Source organism: Nicotiana tabacum, chromosome 6, assembly GCF_000715075.1.
Source record: "Nicotiana tabacum cultivar K326 chromosome 6, ASM71507v2, whole genome shotgun sequence".
Lineage (NCBI taxonomy): Eukaryota > Viridiplantae > Streptophyta > Magnoliopsida > Solanales > Solanaceae > Nicotiana > Nicotiana tabacum.
The window spans coordinates 168,637,964-168,660,670 of NC_134085.1; the positions used below are offsets into that span (position 1 = coordinate 168,637,964).

The following is a 22,707-nucleotide window of genomic DNA, read 5'->3' on the forward strand; positions in this document are numbered from 1 at the left end:
CAGTCCAAAGACATGTTTTAAATGATGTTCACATTCTTTTAAAATAATAATTATAAAAGCGGTAAAAAGTTAAAATTTGCACATAAGTTCATATTTGAATAAAATCAGATAATCAAGCCGAATATAACAGTTGAGCGACCGTGCTAGAACTACGGAACTCGGGAATGCCTAACACCTTCTCCCGGGTTAACAAAATTCCTTATCCAGATTTCTGGTACGCAGACTGTAATATGGAGTCATTCTTTTCCTCGATTCAGGATTAAAATTGGTGACTTGGGACACCCTAAATCTCCCAAGTGGCGACTCTGAAATAAATAAACAAATCCCGTTTCGATTGTCCTGTAATTGGAAAAACTCCCTTGCGCCCTCGCGGGGCGGAAAAAGGAGGTGTGACATTAGTAACTACAGCCACTGAGTCGTCTTTAGTTTATTCAGATTATCCTAATTCTAAGGTCAAGGAATCCCTATCTTCCACAAGACTATGAAAAGCAGTCATTAATACATCACCTAACGACATGAGTTTTTTTGGAGAACAGTATTTCAGATTTCTCTGAACATCCCTGAAATTTACCTCTTTATTGCCATTGTCTTCATCATCATCATCTGATTGAGCTATCAAAGCAAAAGTTGAGTCATATCCAATCTCCTCACGTTCAATTGTTATCATGGAACTATCACTAGTATCAGGTTCATCTTCAGACTCACTAGAGGAATTGTGATGACTCGGTCAGTCGTGTCATGAGTTACAACTCCATTTTCCCCATTTCTACTTCTTATTGCTTTGTCTATTAATTCTATATGTGATCGGGTTGGTTGGCTCGGGTTCGGAAATGATTTGATAGGGTTTGAGACACTTAGTCTCTTTTGAGAAAGCTTAAGTTGGAAAAGTCAACCGGATATTGACTTATGTGTTATAGGGCTCGGATGTGAGTTCCGATGATTCGAATAGCTTCGGGAGGTGATTTGGGAGTTAAGAGTGTGATCGGAATGAGTTTTGGAGGTTCAGAGTAGATTTAGGCTTGAATTGGCGAAGTTAATGTTTTGGCGATTTTCGGTTGGTAGGTGAGATTTTGATATAGGGGTCGGAATGGAATTTTGAGAGTTGTAGTAGATCTGTTGTGTCATTTGGGATGTTTGTGGAAAATTTTAGGTCATTCAGACGTGGTGTGGTTGGGTTTTTGATCAAAAGTGAATTTTGGAAGATTTTGGAAACTTAGGCTTGAATCCGATGAGATTTGGTTGTTCCGACATTGTTTGAGGTCTTTGATGATTGGTATAGGTTTGAAAAGGTTATGGGATATGTTTATGCTTTAGTTGAGGTCCCGGGGGCCTCGGGGTGATTTCAGATGGTTATCGGAGAGTTGGAGTTTTTGGTGAGCTGCAGATTTCTGCTGCTTCTGTTGTTTCCGCACCTGCGGATTAAGGACCGTAGGTGCGATGCCACATATGCGGATGATTGGGCGCAGAAGCAGAAATAGGATGGAAAGGCTGGAACCATAGAAGCGGTTGTTGGACCGCACCTGCGAAGGCTCATGTGCGGAATATTCATCGCAAATGCAGAAAGTTAGGACTTAAGTGAGGACCGCAGATTCGGTGTCTTGACTGTAGAAGCGGTAAATTTGCCGCAGATGTGAAATCCCTGGGCTAGAAGGTATAAATTGTTTCCTTCGTGATTTTTGAGCTATTTCACCATTCCTAAGTCGGCTTTGGAACTTTTTGGACGATTTTGAAGAGAGAATTCAAGGAGACTTCATTGAGGTAAGGATTTTGGACCTAAAACTCGTTCCTATGGTATTATTTCACGGATTAGGGCTATAATTAATGGAATTTAAGGGTTAAAATTGGGGAAACTAGGGCTTGGTATTGGAGACCTAGTCTTAAGGATTTTAGGGACCTATCGTGGTTGGATTTTGGTACATTTGATATGTATGAGCTCATGGGGAGATGATGAATCCATTGATGTAAATTTTTTCGAATTCTAAGACGTGGGTCCGGGGGTTGGGTTTTGGTAATTTCGGGATTTGTGTTGTAAATCGATTATTTTTGCTTGGGCTTCGTTCCCTTAGCATATTTTGATACCGTGATTCTGATTTTAGATAGATTCGATGCAAGTGGAGGCCGATTCAAGGGGCAAAGGCTTCGCGAGCTAGAGATTTGACCGGATTGAGGTGAGTAATTATTGTAAATGATGTCCTGAGAGTATGAATCCCTAAATTTCACATCATTGTGCTATATTGAGGTGATGCACATGCCTGATGACGAGCGTGAGATCGTACACTGTTGGGGATGGTGACTTAGTCCATCCCGAATGACTATTTTATTGCGTATTTAACTAAAATCTATTTTGAACATTATATTTTTGGGCTGAACGCCATATTTGGGTCTCGTGCCAACTATTTGAATCCTTAGGGGATTTTATTGATATTTCCTTACTGTTTTGACTTTATGCTTGAACTCAGTCATGTTATATTTCAGTGTTTTTATACTCAGCCATGTTTACTCTGTTTTAACACTTAAATGATCTTTTAAATGATATTTTGGGCTGAGAATCATATTTTACTACTGCCCGAGTAGCTTGTGAGGATTTTGACTAAGTAAGGCCGAGGTCCTATGTTGTGAGGAAACACCGGAATATGACTATGAGGCCGAGGGCCTGAGAAATGTACGCCATGAGATGACTTGTTGATATGAGGCCGAGAGCCTAGTGATGATGCCATGAGATGGCTAGATATTGCGCTTGGGCTGTAAGGGGCCCCTCCAGGAGTCTTCACACCCCCAGTAAGCGTGGGTACCCATTGTGATGTGAGATTTAGCCCGAGGGGCTGGTATTGTTCTGAGATATTGCCCGAGGGGCGGATTCTGTTGATACTGTGCCCGATGGGTGAACCTTTATGTGTTTATCTTTCTTGATTGCCTATCATTTACCTGCTTAATTGTTGAAAAGGCTTTTCATGAAGTTTTAGTTGAATTAAAATGTCTTTCACATATCTTTACTGATTTACTATTTTACTGGTTTTTACTGCTTCATAATAGCTTGTAATGTGCTTTACGTGATTTCCTGCTTTCAATCTTTATTTATGATTATTACTCATTGAGTTGGAGTGCTCACTTTACTCCCCGCACCCCGTGTGCAGATTCAGGCGCATCTGGTCCCGCTCTCGAGTGTTGATCTTTCCAACTTAGGTGGATCAGAAGATTCTCTAGGTAGCTACCAGCGTTCGCATCCCAGAGCTTCTTCCTTATCTTATCTCTCCTTGTTTTAGTTTTGTATTGAACTCTGTAGACTTTTCTTGATTATTCTAGATTTTTTTATGCTCATGACTAGTGACATCCCGGTATCGGGCTGTGTTAGGTTGTATTCCGCATATTGTTCTGTATTGTCACTGTTAACCTTTGGATTATTTATAATTTTTTAGACTTGAATATTATTGTTTAACTACTTAAAAAAAGAAAATTGAAATGGGAAGTGTCGGCTGGCCTTGTCTTCACGAGAGGCGCCATCACGACCGGGCCCGGGTTTAGGATCGTGACAAGAAACCCCCTCCCCCCATGTTGCAAGAGCTTGTCTCATCATATTGTAAGTGGATCTTTTTCTCTTGAAGTCCTTGAAGGGAATCGGGTTCGTCTTAGTTGTTTTCTCATGGTAGTTCTTGGAGAATTCTTGTTTCAAGAGAGAACAGTCTTTCATGAAGTGTCCACACTTTCCACACTTGTAACAAAGATCACAGGTTTTTGGTCTGTTAGAGCCGTCCCTTTTTAGCATTTCTCCATTTCTTCTGACCATCTTTTGAAATCTTTTTGTTAAGTAAGCCATGCCACTGTCTTCCTCACTTGAATCATTGTTATCAGCTTTAAGTACCAGGTTCTTTTCCTCCTTTGGTTCTCTTCTTTCATTATATATCTTTCTCTTCAACTCATAGGTCTTCAAGTTTCCGATCAGCTCTTCTATGGTCAGCTCCTGTAAGTCCTTAAATTCAGTAATAGCATTCACTTTGCTTTCCCAAGAGCTAGGCAAAAAGCTGAGGATTTTTCTTACTAGCTTGTTTCTGGGAATAGTTTCACCAAGTGAATGTAACTCATTTATGATGGAAGTGAATATTGTGTGCATATCTTGAATGGATTCATCATCCCTCATTTTAAAGAGTTCATACTCGGTAGTGAAAATATCAATCTTAGACTATTTTACTTGTGTAGTTCCCTCATGAGTTGTTTGCAAGGCTTCCCATATCTCTTTGGCAGTGTCGCAGGGGGAGATTCTATTGTACTCTTCAGGTCCTATTTCACACGCTAGAAATTTTTTGGCACAAAAATTCTTCTCCACAGCTTTCTTGTCTGCTTCAATGTACTCTTTGTTGGTTTTAGCCATTGAAAATTGAAGTTCCTCTAGTACCTTGGTTGGAACATAAGAACCATTGCTTATGATATCCCATAACTCACAATCCTCAGCCATGATAAAATCGTGCATTCTTGTTTTTCACCACCCATAGTATTGTCCATTGAACTTGGGTGGTCGGTATGTACATTGACCTTCTTCAAAATTTGGTGGAGCAGCCATGAGGATCCTTCCTAGGTGTTAGCCTGATAGGAGGAACCCGCTCTAATACCAATTGTTAATTTGTGTCAGTCTATCAAACAATAGAGTACCTGGTCCTTTACGAGATTCTGTACAGTATGGATGCTCCAGTAGCACCAGCTCTGGGACCAGCTGTGCCCATTGTGATTCCGGGTCTTAAGGAGGCCTTGGCTAATATTATATCAGTTTGCACTGGCCTAGGTCAGGCGGTTTCAGCCACTACAACCGCAGCTACTTTTTAGGCCGGGAGAGGCAATCAGACTCCTGCCGCTCGCACACCTAAGCAGGTCGTGCAGGGACTTCAGATACCAGGGGCACATCCAGCCCAGCCGGTTGTAGCTGCTCAGGACTATGTAGTTCATGCCATGCTAAAGGACGAGCAACTAGGTTGGAGAGGTTTGGTAGACTTCAGCCTCTGACCTTCAGTGGTGGAGAGGGCGAGGATGCCCAGGGTTTCTTGGATAAGTGTTAGAGGATGCTTTGTACAGTAGGTATTCTGAAGACCAGTGGGCTCGCTATCACTACTTATCAGTTTTCTCGAGTTGCTTTCACTTGGTGGGAGGCTTTTGAGAGGCGTAGGCCTGCTGGTGCAGCACCCCTTACCGGGCAGCAGTTCTTCGTTCTCTTTTTGGAGAAGTATGTGCCGCAGTCTCGCAGAAAGGAGCTGCGTAGGCAGTTTGAGTGGTTGTGTCAAGGGGAGATGACTGTGACGCAGTATGAGATGAGGTTTTCTGAGTTAGCTCGTCATGCTATTTGGTTGGTTCCGACAGATAGAAAGAGGATTAGGAGGTTTGTTGATGGCCTCACTTATCAGCTTCGTATTCTCATTACTAGGGAAAGAGTGACTGGTGCTACTTTTGAGGTTTTTGTGGATATTTCCCATGAGATTGAGTTTGTTCGTCACCAGGAGCGAGAGGAGAGGGAGGTCAAGAGGCCTCGAGGATCTGGTAGTTATAGTGGTACTCCTCTAAGAGGTCAGTTTCAGGACGGCAGAGGCCATCCATTCAGGCATGCTCAACCAACTCGCCTAGGTTATCGTGGGGCATCATTGGGTCATGGTTCTCATCAGGGCCAGTCATCACTTAGTGCCCTTCTAGCTCAGAGTTCGTCTCGTGCTCCATCAGTTCAGGGCTTTTCTATGTCAAGTGCATCTGCTAGTCATTCCGGTGCTAGGGGTTCCCTTCAGTCCCCTTCTCTAGCACCTGGGAGTTGTTATGAGTGTGGAGAGATGGGTCACATGTGGAGGCAGTGCCCTTGTTGTTTTGCGAGTTCATCTCAGCGGAGGGGTCAACCATCGGCTTCAGCACCAATTACTTCATCACCATCCGCCTAGCTAGCTAGGGGTGGAGGTCAGTCAACTAGGGGTCGCCCTAGAGGGGGAGGTCGATCAGGTCATGATCAGGCCTGTTTCTATGCACTTCCAGCTAGTCCCGATGCTATTGCTTCAGATTTTGTTATTACAGATATTATTTCAGTCTGCCACAGAGATGCCTCTATATTATTTGATCCCAGTTCCACCTTTTCTTATGTGTTATCATACTTTGCTCGTTATTTGGGTACGCCCCGTGAGTCTCTTGTTTCACTTGTTCATGTATCTACCCTGGTGGGCGATATTGTTGTCGTGGACCGTATGTACCGGTCATGTGTTCTGACTCGTGGGGGGGTTTGGAGACCCGAGTGGATCTTTAATTATTGTGTATGGTGGATTTTGATGTCATTTTGGGCATGGATTGGCTATCTCCATGTTGTGCTATTCTGGACTGTCATGCTAAGACTATCACATTGGCTATGTCGGGTGTGCCACGAATTAAGTGGCAAGGTGTGACTGATTATGTTCCCCATAGAGATCTCATTCTTGAAGGCCCAACGTATAGTTAGGAAGGGTTGTCTTTTGTTTCTAGCCTTTGTGAGGGATGTCGGTGTTGAGACTTCCAGTATTGATTCTGTTCCAGTCATGAGGGATTTTCCCGATGTGTTTCATGGAGACCTGCGGGGCATGCCGCCGGAAAAGGATATTGATTTTCGTATTGACCTAGTGCCGGGCACTCAACCCATTTCTATTCCGCCGTATCGCATGACATCAGCAGAGTTGAAGGAGTTAAAGGAGCATCTTCAGGAACTCCTTGATAAGGGGTTTATTCGGCCTAGTATGTCACCTTGGGGTGCACTGGTTCTATTTGTGAAGAAGAAGGATGACACTATGATGATGTGCATTGATTATAGGCAATTGAACAAAGTAACAGTTAAGAACAAGTATTTTTTGCCTCGCATTGATGATTTATTTGACCAGCTTCAGGGAGCGAGAGTGTTCTCCAATATTGATCTCCGTTCAGGTTATCACCAGTTGTAAATCAGGGACTCGGACATTCTTAAGACATCTTTCAAGACCCGATATAGTCATTATGTGTTCTTGGGGATGTCTTTTGGGCTGACCAATGCCACAACAATGTTCATGCATTTGATGAACACCGTGTTCCGGCCTTATCTCGACTCGTTTGTCATAGTTTTCATTGATGATATTCTGGTGTATTCGCGTAGTCAGGGGGAGCACATGAAGCATTTGAGAGTTGTGTTGCAGAGATTGAGGGAGGAGAAGTTTTATGCAAAATTCTCCAATTGTGAGTTTTGGCTCGGTTTAGTGGCTTTCTTGGGGCAAGTGGTGTCCAGCGAGGGTATTCAGGTTGCTCCAAAGAAGATAGAGGCGGTTCAGAGTTGGCCCAGACCATCCTCAGCCACAAAGATTCGTAGTTTTCTTGGTTAAGCAGGTTATTATCGCCGATTTGTTCAGGGCTTCTCATCTATCGCATCGCCCTTGACCAAGTTGACTCAGAAGGGTGATCCATTTGTTTGGTCAGATGAGTGTGAGGAGAGCTTTCAGAAGCTCAAGACAGCCTTGACCATAGCTCTAGTGTTAGTTTTGCCATCAGCTTCAGATTCATATACCGTGTATTATGATGCTTCGAGAGTTGGTATTGGTTGTGTATTGATGCAGGAGGGTAGAGTTATTGCTTATGCTTTGCATCAGTTGAAACCCCATGAGAAGAATTACCCCCTTCATGATTTGGAGTTGGCTGCCATAGTTCACGCGTTAAAAATTTGGAGGCATTAATTGTACGGTGTGTCTTGTGAGGTGTTTATTGATCATCGTAGCCTCCAACACTTATTCAAGCAGAAGGATCTCAATTTGAGGTAGAGGAGGTGGTTGGAGTTGCTTAAGGATTATGATATTACTATATTGTACGATTCAGGAAAGGCCAATATGGTGGCCGATGCTTTGAGCCTAAAGGCGGTAAGTATGGGGAGTTTGGCATATATTCTAGTTGGGAGAGATCTCTTACAATTGATGTTCAGGCCTTGGCCAATCGATTCATGAGGTTAGATAATTCGGAGCCCAATCAGGTATTTGCTTGCGTGGTTTATCGGTCTTCCTTATATGATTGCATCAGAGAGCGTCAATATGATGACCCGCATTTGGTTGTCCTTAAGGATAGAGTTCAGCATGATGATGCTAGAGATGTGACCATTGGTGATGATGGGGTGTTGAGGATGCAGGGCCCTATTGAGGTGCTTCGGAGGATTAGGGAGGTGGCCTATGATCTGGATTTGCCACCCAGTTTATCGAGTGTGCATTCGGTATTTTATGTTTCTATGCTTTGGAAGTTTATTAGGGACCCATCTCATGTTTTGGATTTCAGCACAGTTCAATTAGATGATGATTTGACCTATGATGTGGAGCCAGCAGCTATTTTGGAGCGTCAGGTTTGAAAGTTGAGGTCAAAGGATATAGCTTCAGTGAAAGTACAGTGGAGGAAGCTACTTGAGAGACCGAGCGGGAGATGCGGAGCAGATATCCTCACCTGTTTGAGGCTTTATGTATGTTTCTTGACTAGTTCGAGGATGAACGTTTGTTTAAGTTGGGGAGGATGTGACGACCCGGCCAGTCATCTCATGAGTTACCGCTCCATTTTCCCTATTTCTGCTTCTTATTGCTTTGTCTATCAGTTCTATATGTGATTGGGTTGGTTGGCTTGGGTTCGGAAAGGATTTGATAAGGTTTGAGACACTTAGTCTCTTTTGAGGAAGCTTAATTGGAATATTCAACCGGATATTGACTTATGTATTACAGGGCTCGAATGTGAGTTCCAAAGATTCGGATAGCTTTGGGAGGTGATTTGGGACATAGGAGTGTGATCAAAATGAGTTTTGGAGGTTCAGAGTAGATTTAGGCATGAATTGGCGAAGTTGATGTTTTCGCCATTTCCGGTTGGTAGGTGAGATTTTGATATAGGGGTCGGAATGGAATTCCGAGAGTGGCAGTAGCTCTATTGTGTCATTTGGGATATTTGTGCAAAATTTCAAGTCATTCGTACATGGTTTGGTTGTGTTTTTTATCAAAAGTAGAATTCGGAAGATTTTGAAAACTTAGGCTTGAATCCGATGAGTTTTGGTTGTTCTGATGTTGTTTGAGGTGTTTTGATGATTGGTATAAGTTTGAATAAGGTTATGGGATATGTTTGTGCTTTTGGTTGAGGTCCCGGGGGCCTCGGGGTGATTTCAGATGGTTATCGGAGAGTTGGAGTTTTTGGTGAGCTGTAGATTTTGCTGCTTCTATTGTTTCTGCACTTGCGGATTGGGAACCACAGGTGCGACACCGTATATGCGGACGATTGGGCACAGAAGTGGAAATAGGCTAGGAAGGCTGGAACTGTAGAAGCGGTTGTGGGACCGCACCTATGAAGGCGCTGGTGTGGAAAGTTAGGACTTAAGTGAGGATCGCAGATGCGGTGGTCTTGACCGCAGAAGCGGTAAATTAGCAGCAGATGCGAAATCTCTGGGCCAGAAGGTATAAATTATTTCCTTCGCGATTTTTGAGCTATTTCACCATTCCTAAGTCGTCTTTGGAACTTTTTGGACGAATCTAAAGAGAGAATTAAAGGAGACTTTATTAGATATGGATTTTGGACCTAAAACTCGTTCCTATGGTATTATTTCACATATTAGGGTTATAATTAATGGAATTTAAGGGTTAAAATTGGAGAAACTATGGCTTGGTATTGGAGACCTAGACTTGAGGATTTGAGGGACCTATTGTGGTCGGATTTCGGTACATTTGATATATATGAGCTCGTGGGGAGATGAGGAATCCATTGATATGAATTTTATCGAATTCCAAGACGTGGTCCGAGGGGTCAGGTATTGATAATTTCGGGATTTGTGTTGTAAATCGATTATTTTCGTTTGGGCTTCGTTCACTTAGCATATTTTGAGTCGTGATTCTGATTTTGGATAGATTCGGCGCGAGTGGAGGCCGATTCGAGGGGCAAAGGCATCGCAGGCTAGAGATTTGACCGGATTGAGGTGAGTAATGATTGTAAATGATGTTCTAAGGGTATGAAACACCGAATTGCACATTGTTGTGCTATATTTAGGTGACACACACACTTGATGACGAGCGTGGGATCTTACACTGTTGGGGATGGTGACTTAGTCCATCCCGAATGACTATTTTATTCCGTATTTGACAGAAATCTATTGTGAACATCATGTTTGGGATGAACGCCATATTTGGGCCTCGTGCCAACTATTTGAACCCTTAGGGGATTTTATTGATATTTCCACACTATTTTGACTTTATACTTGAAATCAGTCATGCTATATTTCACTGTTTTCATACTCAGTCATGTTTACTCTATTTTAATTCATAAATGATCTTTTAAATGATATTTTGGGTTGAGGCTCATGTTTTACAATTGCTCGAATAGCTTGTGAGGATTTTGACTAAGTACGGTCGAGGGCCTATGTTGTGAGGAAACACCGGGTTATGACTATGAGGCCAAGGGCCTGAGATATGTATGCCACGAGATGGCTTGTTGATATGAGGCCGAGAGCCTAGTGATGATGTCACGAGATGGCTTGACATTGCGCTTGGCCCTTAAAGGGCACCTCCAGGAGTCTGCACACCCTAGTGAGCGCGGGTACCCATTGTGATGTAAGATTTAGCCCGAGTGGCTGGTATTGTTCTGAGATATTGCCCAAGGGGCGGATTCTGTTGATATTGTGCCCAAGGGGCGAACCTTTATGTGTTTATCTTTCTTAATTGCCTATCATTTACTTGCTTAATTGTTGAAAAGGCTTTTCATGAAGTTTAAGTTGAATTAAAATGACTTTCACATATCTTTACTGATTTACTATTTTACTGGTTATACTGCTACATTATAGCATGTAATGTGCTTTACGTGATTTCCTGCTTTCAGTCTTTATTTATGATTATTACTCACTGAGTTGGAGTAATCACTTTACTTCCTGCACCCCGTGTGCAGATTCAGGCACATCTGGTCCCGCTCCCGAGTGTTGATCTTTCCAGCTCAGGCGAATCCGAAGATTTTCTAGGTAGCTGCCGGCGTTCGCAGCCCAGAGCTTCTTCCCTATCTTATCTCTCCTTGTTTTAGTTTTGTATTGAAATCTGCAGACTTTTCTTGATTATTCTGAATTTTTTGATGCTCATGATTAGTGATACCCCGGTATCGGGCTATGTTGGGTTGTATTTCGCTTATTGTTCTATATTCTCACTGCTCACCTTTGGATTATTTATAATGTTTTAGACTTGAATCTTATTGTTTAACTGCTTAAAAAAAGAAAATTGAAATGGGAAGTGTCGGCTGACATTGTCTTCACGAATGCGTCTTCATGACCGGGTCCGGATTTAGGGTCGTGACAGGAACCCCCCTCCCCCCATGTCGCAAGAGCCTGTCTCATCATATTGTCAGCAGATCTTTTTCTCTTGAAGTCCTTGAAGAAAACTGGGTTCGTCTTAGCTATTTTGTCATGGTAGTTTTTGAAGAATTCTTGTTTTAAGAGAGAACAATCTTTCATGAAGTGTCCAGGCTTTCCAAACTTGTAACAAAGATCACAATTTTTTGGTCTGTTTGAGCCATCCCTTTTTAGCATTTCTCCATTTCTTCTGACCATCTTCTGAAATCTTTTGGTTAAGTAAGCCATGTCACTGTCTTCCTCACTTGAATCATTGTTATCAGCTTTAAGTACCAGTTTCTTTTCCTCCTTTGGTTCTCTTCTTTCATTGTCTATCTTTCTCTTCAAATCATAGGTCTTCAAGTTTCTGATTAGCTCTTCTATGGTCAGCTCCTGTAAGTCCTTTGATTCAGTAATAACATTCACTTTGCTTTCCCAAGAGCTAGGCAGAAAGCTAAGGATTTTTCTCACTAGCTTGTTTCTGGAATAGTTTCACCAAGTGAATGTAACTCATTTATGATGGAAGTGAATCTTGTGTTCATATCTTGAATGGATTTATCATCCCTCATTTTAAAGAGTTCATCCTCGGTAGCGAGCATATCAATCTAAGACTGTTTTACTTGAGTAGTTCCCTCATGAGCTGTTTGTAAGGCTTCCCATATCTCCTTGGTAGTGTCGCAGGTGGAGATTCTATTGTTTTCTTCAGGTCCTATTTCACACACTAGAATTTTCTTGGCACGAAAATTCTTCTCCACAGCTTTCTTGTCTGCTTTAGTGTACTCTTTGCAAGTTTTTGCCATTAAAAATTGAAGTTCCTATAGTACATTGGTTGAAACATAAGAACCATCACATATGATATCTCATAACTCACAATCCTCAGCCATGATAAAATCGTGCATTCTTATTTTCCACCACCCATAGTATTGTCCATTGAACTTGGGTAGTCGGTATGTAGATTGACCTTCTTCAAAATTTTGTGGAGCAGCCATGAGGATCCTTCCTAGGTGTTAGCCTTATAGGAGGAACCTGCTCTGATACCAATTGTTAATTTGTGTGAATCCACCAAACAGTAGAGTACCTGGTCCTCTACGAGATTCTGTTGAGAATGCTAATAAAGAGGTATGTAAATAAGGCAGAGGATTTTTACGTGGAAAAATCCCACACAAGGGAATCAAAAAACCACGACCTACACATGTAGGCTTTCAACTTCACTAACTTATAAAAATCTATTACAAGCCACTTTGCAATGACTCCATTACAAAGAATTTACTCAACTAAATTTTGGTACTCTCACCACAAGCCACTTTGTGACTTCCTAGTTACAAAGACTTTTACTAACTTGTGATGCTCTCACCACAAGCTACTTTGTAACTCTACGATTACAAAGACTTTTACTTATGACTAAACCTAGTCACAACATAAACTCAAGGATTTTATGGATTTACAAGAGGATTCCTAATCAAATTCTTCTAGCTAAGCAGTTTAGGAGATACAATAAGTACAATCACAAAGTTATAACTCAACTATGACAACAACAAGCTATCTTTTAGGAACTGGTTTGTAGTTGCGTTGGACTTTGTTCTGCAAGCTTGTGAGGATTGATTTCTCTATTTTTGGCAAGGAGCTTGAATGATAAACTGAAACCTTCAAGTGATGTTTTGTATAAACTCATTGTAGGTACATATTGATCACATCACTTGAAATGATGTGAGCACTTTAGTTGGTCAGAGAATGAGTGGGCACTGGAGACAGTGTAGTGTGGCAGAAACAGTGCAGTCAGTCACTTCATTTCCAGCTGTGACCAATTGGCTTGTAGTGTAATGAGGGAACCATAAGGGTATCAGATCCTTGTTTGGGTTCCTAGCTCCTGAAGCTATAGTAGTTCACCTTTAGCTGGAATTTGTTAAGCTTGAAGTATAGTCCGAGTAGGTCAGGTTCCCTATTTGGTCCTTAACAGTAAGTTTGTTAGATCATTAAAACATAAGGCAAGAACATTTAAAACCTATCACTTTCCATTCTGAATTTCAAGCAAAACGTCCACGAAGTCTTAGCTTAACTCTCGTAGTATTCTTATTTCTTGTTCCTAATCATATGTTCTCCAATCACACTCTCCAAAAATGCGTCCAATTCCTTAGCTACTTTCTCCACTCTGATGTCAAGGCTATTGATTTTATTGAGCCATTCAAGCCATGGAATGTAATCCCCAACGTTAAAAACACCTAGAAGTTCAAGAAGTTGTTCTAGGGTGGCCTTAGCATTCATCCCACTTTAACCTTCATTATATTTCCTCCCTAAGGCCACTCTGCTAATTATGTTATTAGTCAGAGAACAAAATAGATCTCTCAAATCTATCACTGAACTCGAAGAATCATATCCTTGACTGATTTTTGCAATCATGTTAGCAGTTTCTTTTTCTCTGACATCATGACAAGATTGGACTCTTTTACTGTTGAGAAGGTGAAGCACAATAATACTTCTTACTTGCCTCCAGTATTCACCAAAAGGACTAAAGCCCACATCCTTCGAGCCATAAAATAGTCTATCAGCGATGCTGGATTTAGGTCTGCTTGACCAGACGAGGTCATGGGTTCTGCTACGCGGCGCCTTCCTGAGATTCCTCGAAAGGGCGACGTAAGGCTAAGCAACTGATGTCAGTGCAGTTACTGTCCGCCAACTGAGGTCCCCTCCGTACGCTAGACTAGATTGTCAGTGCCGCACGGGAAACCAATGTCAAGAGCAATTGAGAGAACATAAATAAGAATTGAGAATGAAAGAAAGCTTGATTGCATTAATGAAAGCTTTTACAGAAAGACAACGTGGTGTCGAGAGGGAGAGACACCAGTACAGAGAATTGTTTGCTTACTAGAAAGTTTGATTACTTGATCCCCTCCCCTCCTAATAATGCTAAAAAAAAATAAACCAAAGCTTCAAGACTAGACTTGACTAAGCTAGAGAAACATAATAGAAGTACATGAAATAAAACTACTCTATATTTACGATGACAAGGACAAAGTTTTCTACAAGGCAGAAACATGTTCGTTGTCAGCGACAGCGTCTTTGGCATCACGGTCGGTGCGTGCAGCGTTGTTTACGCGCGCGCCACTATTGGCATCTGCCTATTGCTGGGCACTGGCGAGGGATATCGGTGGGGCGATAGAGGCACATGCGTGCTTGTCACTTGGCGTGGCCAAGACCACGGGGCCATCCATGGCGCTAGCCATTGGGAGGCTTGCTAGGATGCCATGGGGCGTACCCAAAGAGTCATGGGGCATGGCTGGAAAGCCTCCCATGACATTCTCCCCTACCTTAATTGGCGACGTCCTCAACGCCTTACTTGCAATATAGTCTTCAATGAGGCTCTTGTAGGCTTTGAGGTTGTTCACATCTCCCAAGTATTCTCCTCTACATCACAGCCCTACCATTTCACCAAGAACTCTTAGTGATATTTCCTTGAGGCATGAATCACTCTATCATCAAGGATAGCTTCAACATGCCTTTTCCTGGTTGAATTGGGACCCCGAATACTGGGTATTGTGAGCTGGCTCCGTGAAGGATCCTCCGTGTCTTCCCGAAAAGGTGTCTTCCCAATGCTCCTTTCAATGGACAAGGGTCCAATGTATTTTTGCAATAGGCAAGGGTCATAGACCCTCACAAATAAGTACCGCTTTGGAATTTTGACCATCACTTTGTCTCCTACTTGGTATTCAACAAAGCAACGATTTTGATCAGCATGCCTCTTTATCAGCTTTTGAGCTTTGACAAGATAGCTCCGCACTATTTCCAAATTTTGCTTCCACTCTTTTGAGAAGCTAGCAGCTCGAGGAGATTTAGACATGTTTAGTGTATTTACTGTGTGTGAGAGTACCGGTTGTTGTCCGGTAACAATTTCCAAAGCGCTTTTGTTTGTACTAGAGCTCTTTTGTGAATTGAAACATAGTTGAGCAGTATCCAGAAGCTTCACCCAATTCTTCTGCAATCCAGTTATAAAGTGGTGAAGATATTCCTCCAACATACCATTGAACTGCTCCGTCTGGCCATCAAATTGTGGATGAAAACTTGAGTTGTGACTCAATTTTGACCCAAGGCACTTAAAGAGTTGGGTCCAAAAATTGCTAGTTAAGCGTGCGTCGCAATCACTAACAATGTATTTGGGCTGGCCCCAATATTTGACGACATGAGAGAAAAAGAGTCGAGTTGTATCTTCTGCTGATATATATTGTGGGGCTGCAATAAAGGTAGCATACTTGTGAAAACCGATCTACCACATCTAAAGTAGTTGTGAGATCTCCGACCTTGGGTACTCCGGTGATGAAATCCAGGGAAACACTTTCCCAAGGTCTCTTTGGGACAGCTAATGGTTCCAGGAGTCCCACTTGTGTCAAGCGGTCTGACTTGTCCTTCTGTCATACTAGACAAGTCTTCATATACTGAGTGATGTCATCGGCCAATAATATGCACGCTGAAGCAACGCCATGGTACGTTCCTCACCGGGATAGTCGGCCCACAGAATATCATGACATTCTGACAGAAGAGTCCTCACATATCTCCTTCTTTAGGAACATAAAGTCGGTTCCCTTTCACTTTCAGAAGACCATCTTCCATGTAGAACTGGCGAGTCTTGCCTTGTCCTACTAAATCAACCAAATACTGTACAACAGGATCCTTGAAGAGTAGATCCTGTATCTGGTCCTTGATGGAGGTGGCTACTTTGCTCCCCCTTAGGGTGGCGAGTAGGCACACCGATGCTAGATCAACTCGCCGACTGAGTGCATAAACAACATGATTGGTCTTCCCACTTCGGTACTCCAAGTTGAAGTGGAATTCATCTAGGAGTTCCTACCACCTGGCCTGTCGACCATTCAACTTTGGCTGGGTCATGAAATGGCTAATAGTTGTGTTGTTTGTCTTGACCACGAATGGGGTCCCCAGCAAATAGTGCCTCCAAAGGCGGAAGTAGTGGACGATAGCCAATAATTCTTTCTTATGGGTGGCATAGTGTTGCTCTGCATCCTTCACTTCTAGCTCTCGTACGCTATAGGATGCCCTTCTTGTAGCAAGACTCCGCCGAGGGCATAGTCATATGCATCCGTTTGTACCTCGAATGGCTTGGTCAGATTAGGGAGAGACAAGATGGGGCTACTAGACATAGCTGCTTTTAATGCGTTGAAGGCCTCTACTCGCCTGGGTCCCCAATCCCAGTGCATGACCTTTTTGAGGCGTTTTGTCAATGGCACTGCTATGAGGGAGTAGTTCTTCACAAATTACTGGTAGAAGTTGCATAGGCCAAGGAACGCCCTCGAGGCATGGACATCCTTAGGCGGCGACCAATCTGTGATTGCCTGAATCTTCTGTTGGTCTATCTTGATCCGTCCTTCCTGGATGACATGTCTGAGCAAAGGAGCACTTAGATAGCTTTGCATATAGCTCATGCTCCCGCAATCGAGCTAGGACCTTCCGTAAGTGCACTAGGTGTTCTTCCAATGTTTGGCTATATACCATAATGTCATCCAAGTATACCACCACGAATTCGTCAATGTACTATCGGAAGACTTGGTTCATTAGAGTGCAAAATGTAGATTGGGCGTTAGTCAAGTCAAACGGCATGACCAGGAAGTCGTACGACCCATATCTTGTCACACAGGTCGTCTTGTGTTCATCACCATCTGCAATCCAAACATGCCAGTAACCTGTCTTGAGGTCTATCTTGGTGAACACCGTCGCACCACCCAGTCTATCGAACAAGTCTTCCATTAGAGGAATAAGGTACTTGTTCTTCACGGTGATTTTGTTTAGAGCCCGATAATCCACAAAGAGTCGCAGGCTCTCATCATGTTTCTTTTGGAATAGAATAGGGGACCCGTATAGGGACTTGAGGGTACAATGATCCCTGTATCTAGCATTTTCGCCACTTGTTGCCAAAATTCGGTGAGTTCGGGTTGTGACATTCTGTAAGGCGCCCAGGCAGGTGGCTTCGCGCCCGGCACCAACTCAATTTCATGGTCCACAGTACGCCTAGGAGGGAGCCGCTTTGGCATGTCTTGTGGCATGACATCTTCAAACTCCAATAGTAGCTCCTTCACGGGTTCAGGAATGGGACCCGAGGAGCATTCCATATCTTTAATGTAGAGGGTTGCCATGAACGTAGGTTTATTACTTTTGACCCCCTTCTTCAATTGCAAGGCCGAGATGTTCTCAACGACCATCTTCATGGGCATGCACGGGATAATGCAGGGCTTGGCCCTATTGGTTCCCATCATCAGTAGCATGTCTGTAAATGGTACAGGTATGGTGTTAGTTTGCCTTAGGAATTCCAACCCAACTATCAACTCGAAGTCATCTATGATCACCACTCGCAGGTTGAATTTTCCTTCGTAAGGGCCAAGCTTCACTGGTACCTCTTTGGCTATTCCACCCACTGGCTGGGGAGGTGAGTTGATAGCCTTGACACTACCTCTACCTTTCCCTACAACTAGACCAAGGCGCTCCACCTAAGTCGAAGCTAAGTAGTTGTAGGTAGCACCCGTGTCTATCATAGCCCGAATGGGCTTGCCATTCACCTTCATCTTAACGAACATTAAGGTCATATCTTGTTTAACAGGAGTCTCCTCATCTGCCTTAATTTTCTCTTTCTTGGTGACTGGACATGGGTCCTTCTTCTTACGGATACCAGCACTGGTCTCCTCTAATGCCTCGAAAATGGAGCCAACAATCGCATTGAAGTTACCTACTGATTCAGTCTGGTCTGCATCATCTGAGTCGTCATCAGTCCCATCATCACAAGCCTGATGGGTGTTCATCTGTGCATGTGGGCACTCATTGTTCCAATGTGGTCCCCCGCAATGACGGCATCCTGAAGGAGGCTTTCTCCCCCGGTCATTGTTGGTTGACGCATCACTGTTGCTGCTTGAGGAAGGAGCCTTAGATTTGGTTGAGCTTAGATCTCCCCCATCTGCTAGGGCCACCATTGCTAGGCTGGCCCCCTTTGAATCCCACTCGGGCAGGCAGCTGAGGCCTATCCCTCCGAGCTTCCATTTGATAGTCCCCAAGGCATTCAGCTGCTTGGATCGCCTTGGGCAGGGTATCTACCCTTTGTCTTTGTAGCTCCACGTGAGCATAAGGTTTCAACCCTTCCAGGAAATTGAAGAGCTTGTCTTTGTCCCCCATGTCGCGTATGCTTAGCATGAGCACGGAGAATTTCCGCACGTAGTCCCACACTGATTTGGTCTGGCGGAGCTCCCATAGCTTTCTCTTTGAATTGTATTCAACATTTTCGCGGAAGAACTGTAGGCGTATGGCTACCTTCAGTTTTGCCCATGTCTCGAGAGCATCTTCACAGGCCCTGATGGCTTCGCTCACCCGCCGCCAGTGTTTAGCATCACTCTGAAGATACATGCCAGCAATTTCTATCTTCTTAGCTTCTTCTAGGCCCCCAACAACATCGAAATATTGTTCGACATCAAAGATGAAGTTCTCCACTTCCTTGGCATTCCTAGCTCCACTGTATGGCTTTGGCTCAAGAATTTATAGTTTTTGAGTCGCAGAAACGGGGTTCGCAACACCCCCAATTTGGTTTCCACCGCCTCGAAGCAGGCCCTGTAAAGCATTATTGACAACATTGAGCTTGTTTGTCAAGTCGTCAATAGTTTGTTGCATGGCAGTCACTCTGTCTGCCTCTTGTTCCCTGTAAGCTAAATCCTTAGCACGCTCTTGTTGGAGTCCCTCAAATTTGCCAAAATTTTCGGCTGCCTCCGTGGCTGTCGTTTGCCAGTTTCCCTCGGAGTCGTGACTGATGTTTTCTATGTCAACTTCGGCCTAGAGCACCCTACGGTCTAGGTCGTCCAACCTTTGCCCTAGGCTGGTTTTTAGTTCAGGCACCATATCCACAATGGGTCGTAATCCGTCAACCGTCTGTTCATGGGCCGCAATGCGGTCCCCGTGATTCACCATGGTCAGAAATGATGGTAATGGCAATGCGTTCCCTCATTCGATGTCGAGCCTGGGCTCTGATACCAACTGTTACCCGGAGCCTTCCTGAGATTCCTTGGAAGGGTGACATAAGGCTAAGCAACATGTCAGTGCAGTTATTGTCCGCCAACTGAGGTCCCCTCCGTACGCTATACTAGATTGTCAGTGCCGTACGGGAAAACCAATGTCAAGAGCAATTGACAGGACAAAAATGAGAATTTAGAATGAAAGAAAGCTTGATTGCATTAATGAAAGCTATTACAGAAAGGCAACGCGGTATCGAGGGGGAGAGACACCAGTACAGAGAATTGTTTGCTTGCTATAAAGTTTGATTGCTTGATCCCCCCTAATAATGCTTAAAAAAAATAAACCAAAGCTACAAGACTAGACTTGATTAAACTAGAGAAACATAATGGAAGTACATGAAATAAAACTACTCTATATTTACAATGAAATGAACTTAGTTTTCTACAAGGCAGAAACATGTCCGTTGTCAGCAGCAGCGTCTTTGGCATCACGGTCAGCGCGCACGCGCTGTTGGCATCTACCTGCTGCTAGGCGCTGGCGAGGAATATCGGTGGAGCGACAGAGGCACATGCGCGCTTGTCACTTGGCGAGGCCAAGACCACGGGGCCGGCCGTGGCGCTAGACATTGGGAGGCTTGCTAGGACGCCATGGGGCACGCCGAAGGGGTCATGGGGCATGGCTGGAAAGCCGCCCATGACAGTTCTCATGATATCACGAGCAACATCAACAGAGGAAGCAACAACCACCTGGCTTACTGCCCAAGTGAAGTATCATTGCTGGACCATATTTTTCTGATAGTTTATGGAGAGAACGGTGAGGATGCGACCCAAGTTGATGCAAATTTCCAATGATTGGTAGTCCTTTTGGAGATGGTGGTAACTTATTTTGGACTGTGTTTGAATTAGTAAAGAACCATTGATGAAGGAAGAAAATGAAAACAAGCAGAGGAATTAGAAGCGAATACCAGGGAGGATCCATTTTTTGTTATAGCGAGGAGTACTGAGATATAATGAAATTAAGTTTTTGGTACCTAGAATTGAGGCTTCAAGTTAATAACACTGTTAGCTAACAGCAGCTGTTTTTATAACAGCTGCTAGTTGAATTATTGATTCGATTGTATTATAACATCTACTAGTTGAATTAGACGCAAATTGCAAGTTTGCACCATGTATACTCTCAAATAATATTATTGGGACTGTCATGTATTTTTCTTGATTTACGTGGTGAATTCTTTAACATTTCTTCAGCCAAGTTATTCACTTAATATTTTAGTGATTCTTGCTTGTTTTTCTTTCTTTCCTTTTCGTGCTTATTGAAAGTACAGGAGGGGAGAAGGGGTGAATTGTAGCCTTTTGAAATTTCTAGTCGATTACTCTTCAGACCTAATCGACTTATGCGGAGACAGCCTGCACAAAACTGTTAGTTCTTTCGATTTAAACAAATGTTAATCACAATAAAAAGTAAAGGAACAGAATATAATACGAGAGCGATAAAGTAAATGATACCAGGAATTTTATACTGATTCGAAACCAATGTGGTATCCTAATCCAGTCCTTTTCCGTTGCAAGAGTGTTGTCTTTTAGAGCTCTTTGTAAATTGAATTGAGTACATCTTTTACGATTTCAGCGATCACCACCAATGCTGACAGGGTTGGTTTTCACTTGCTCACCAACAACGACCCTTTGGTTTTAACTCGCTCACCAAAGAAACAAACAATGACACAACCTCTAGGACACATTGCCTCTCCAATATTTTTCTGTCTCTCTTCTCTCTTTTATGTACACAGTAAATCTACTAAAGTGAATTACAATGCTTGTTAAGAGTAGAATAAAGAACTTGTAGTTGGATAGACAATTGTATAGAAGGTTGCGTGTTTTCTTCCTTCATAGAGCTTGTATATTTATAGCCCTTTCAACTTGTTCTGGCTATTGCATAACCCAAGGGAATTTGACCGTTGCTCATTTATTTGTTTCCATAATTTGCAGCTCCAGCACTTGTATGAATATGGATAGTATGTTGACTTGGCACTCCTTTGAAGATGGATATAGGCATCTTTGCAATATTGATTTCCTTTCCTTGTTTGACTTCTTATATTTGGACAGATCCTAATTGTCTCCACTTTCCTTTCTTGAATATGTAAATTCTTCATTGAGTACCATCAAGAGAATCCTTGTGTAGAGGAATTTTTTTTCTTTTATGGTAGTAGAATATTTTCTCTTTATTTGCAAGCAATATCTTGGTTGATCTTCTTTAGAAAACTTTGCATTTCATGACTGCATCTCTATGTGCATCTTCTTCAACCTTCCATAGTCTCGAATGAATTTCCATAAGAGCAATAGTCATTCTTTATATGAAATTCAAACTTATCTTCTTACATTATTCTCTTTCCATACCAAAGGGGAAATGTAGTAAGAATATTTTCCCATAAATAATAGTAGCATCTTTGAACTCCTATTAGAAATACTCATTTCTTGATCTTGGAAAATAATCTTCCATAATATATATATTTTCTTTCCATAGAAAATATATTCTTCTCCTATTAAAAATATTCCTTTCTTGATCTTGGAAAATAATCTCTTTCTATAGTATTGATTGTACTGTATTCATAGTATATTTTCTTTCTATATAAAATATATTCTTTCTTGGTCTTGCAGTATCTTTTCTATGTAGTATTTTTTTTCCATAAAATAATAGATCTTCTCCATGATTCTAGCAAGCTTCCTTCCATAATATTGAAAAATCTTTCCTTCAGTAGAGATTTCTACTAGAAGTGTAGTAAACCATTTCACATTTGAAATTCAATTCAAATGTTTGAATCTTGAAGGTAATCATGGAATATTTTCCTTTCTGGACTTTCTGAATCCTTGCCCTTGATAACTAGAAGATTCTTCTTTCCATACGATACGCAAATCATTCCAATATATCTTCAATAGTATTTTCTATAAATAGCATCCGTAGTAAATACTTTCTTCTACAACTTCATAGTAAATTAAGATTACGATGATCACCGAATACCTGTACAAAAAAATAAGATTACCACAATTAAATGTTCTTTGATTAATAATTATGTAGGTTTGTTATAATCAATATTAATGCGTGAAAACATGAAGCTAACAATCTCCTCCATTTTGATGATGACAAACCCTTGAGTACATAATAAGAAAATTTAATCAAAGACTTAATTAAAGTACAGTAAAGATTACTTCCCTGAAATATTTAGCTTTCTCTTTCATGCATAGACGTCATGCCACGTAAAGACTCCCCCTTACTCTAAGCGTTCCTTCGTCATGCTCCCCTGTTTCCGTACATTTTATCTTTTTTGAACTTTTGTACACATTATTTTCTCCCCCTTTTGTCATCATCAAAAGGGTTAAGTAACTTGTAGGGAATAT

General features: G+C 42.3%; 1 pseudogene; it reads right to left on the reverse strand.

The window, feature by feature from the left end:
- The window catches only part of LOC107815723 (cytochrome P450 71A4-like), a 62,952-nt pseudogene extending 42,659 nt beyond the window's left edge, over positions 1-20,293 (reverse strand).
- Between the last annotated feature and the right edge of the window lie 2,414 nt (positions 20,294-22,707).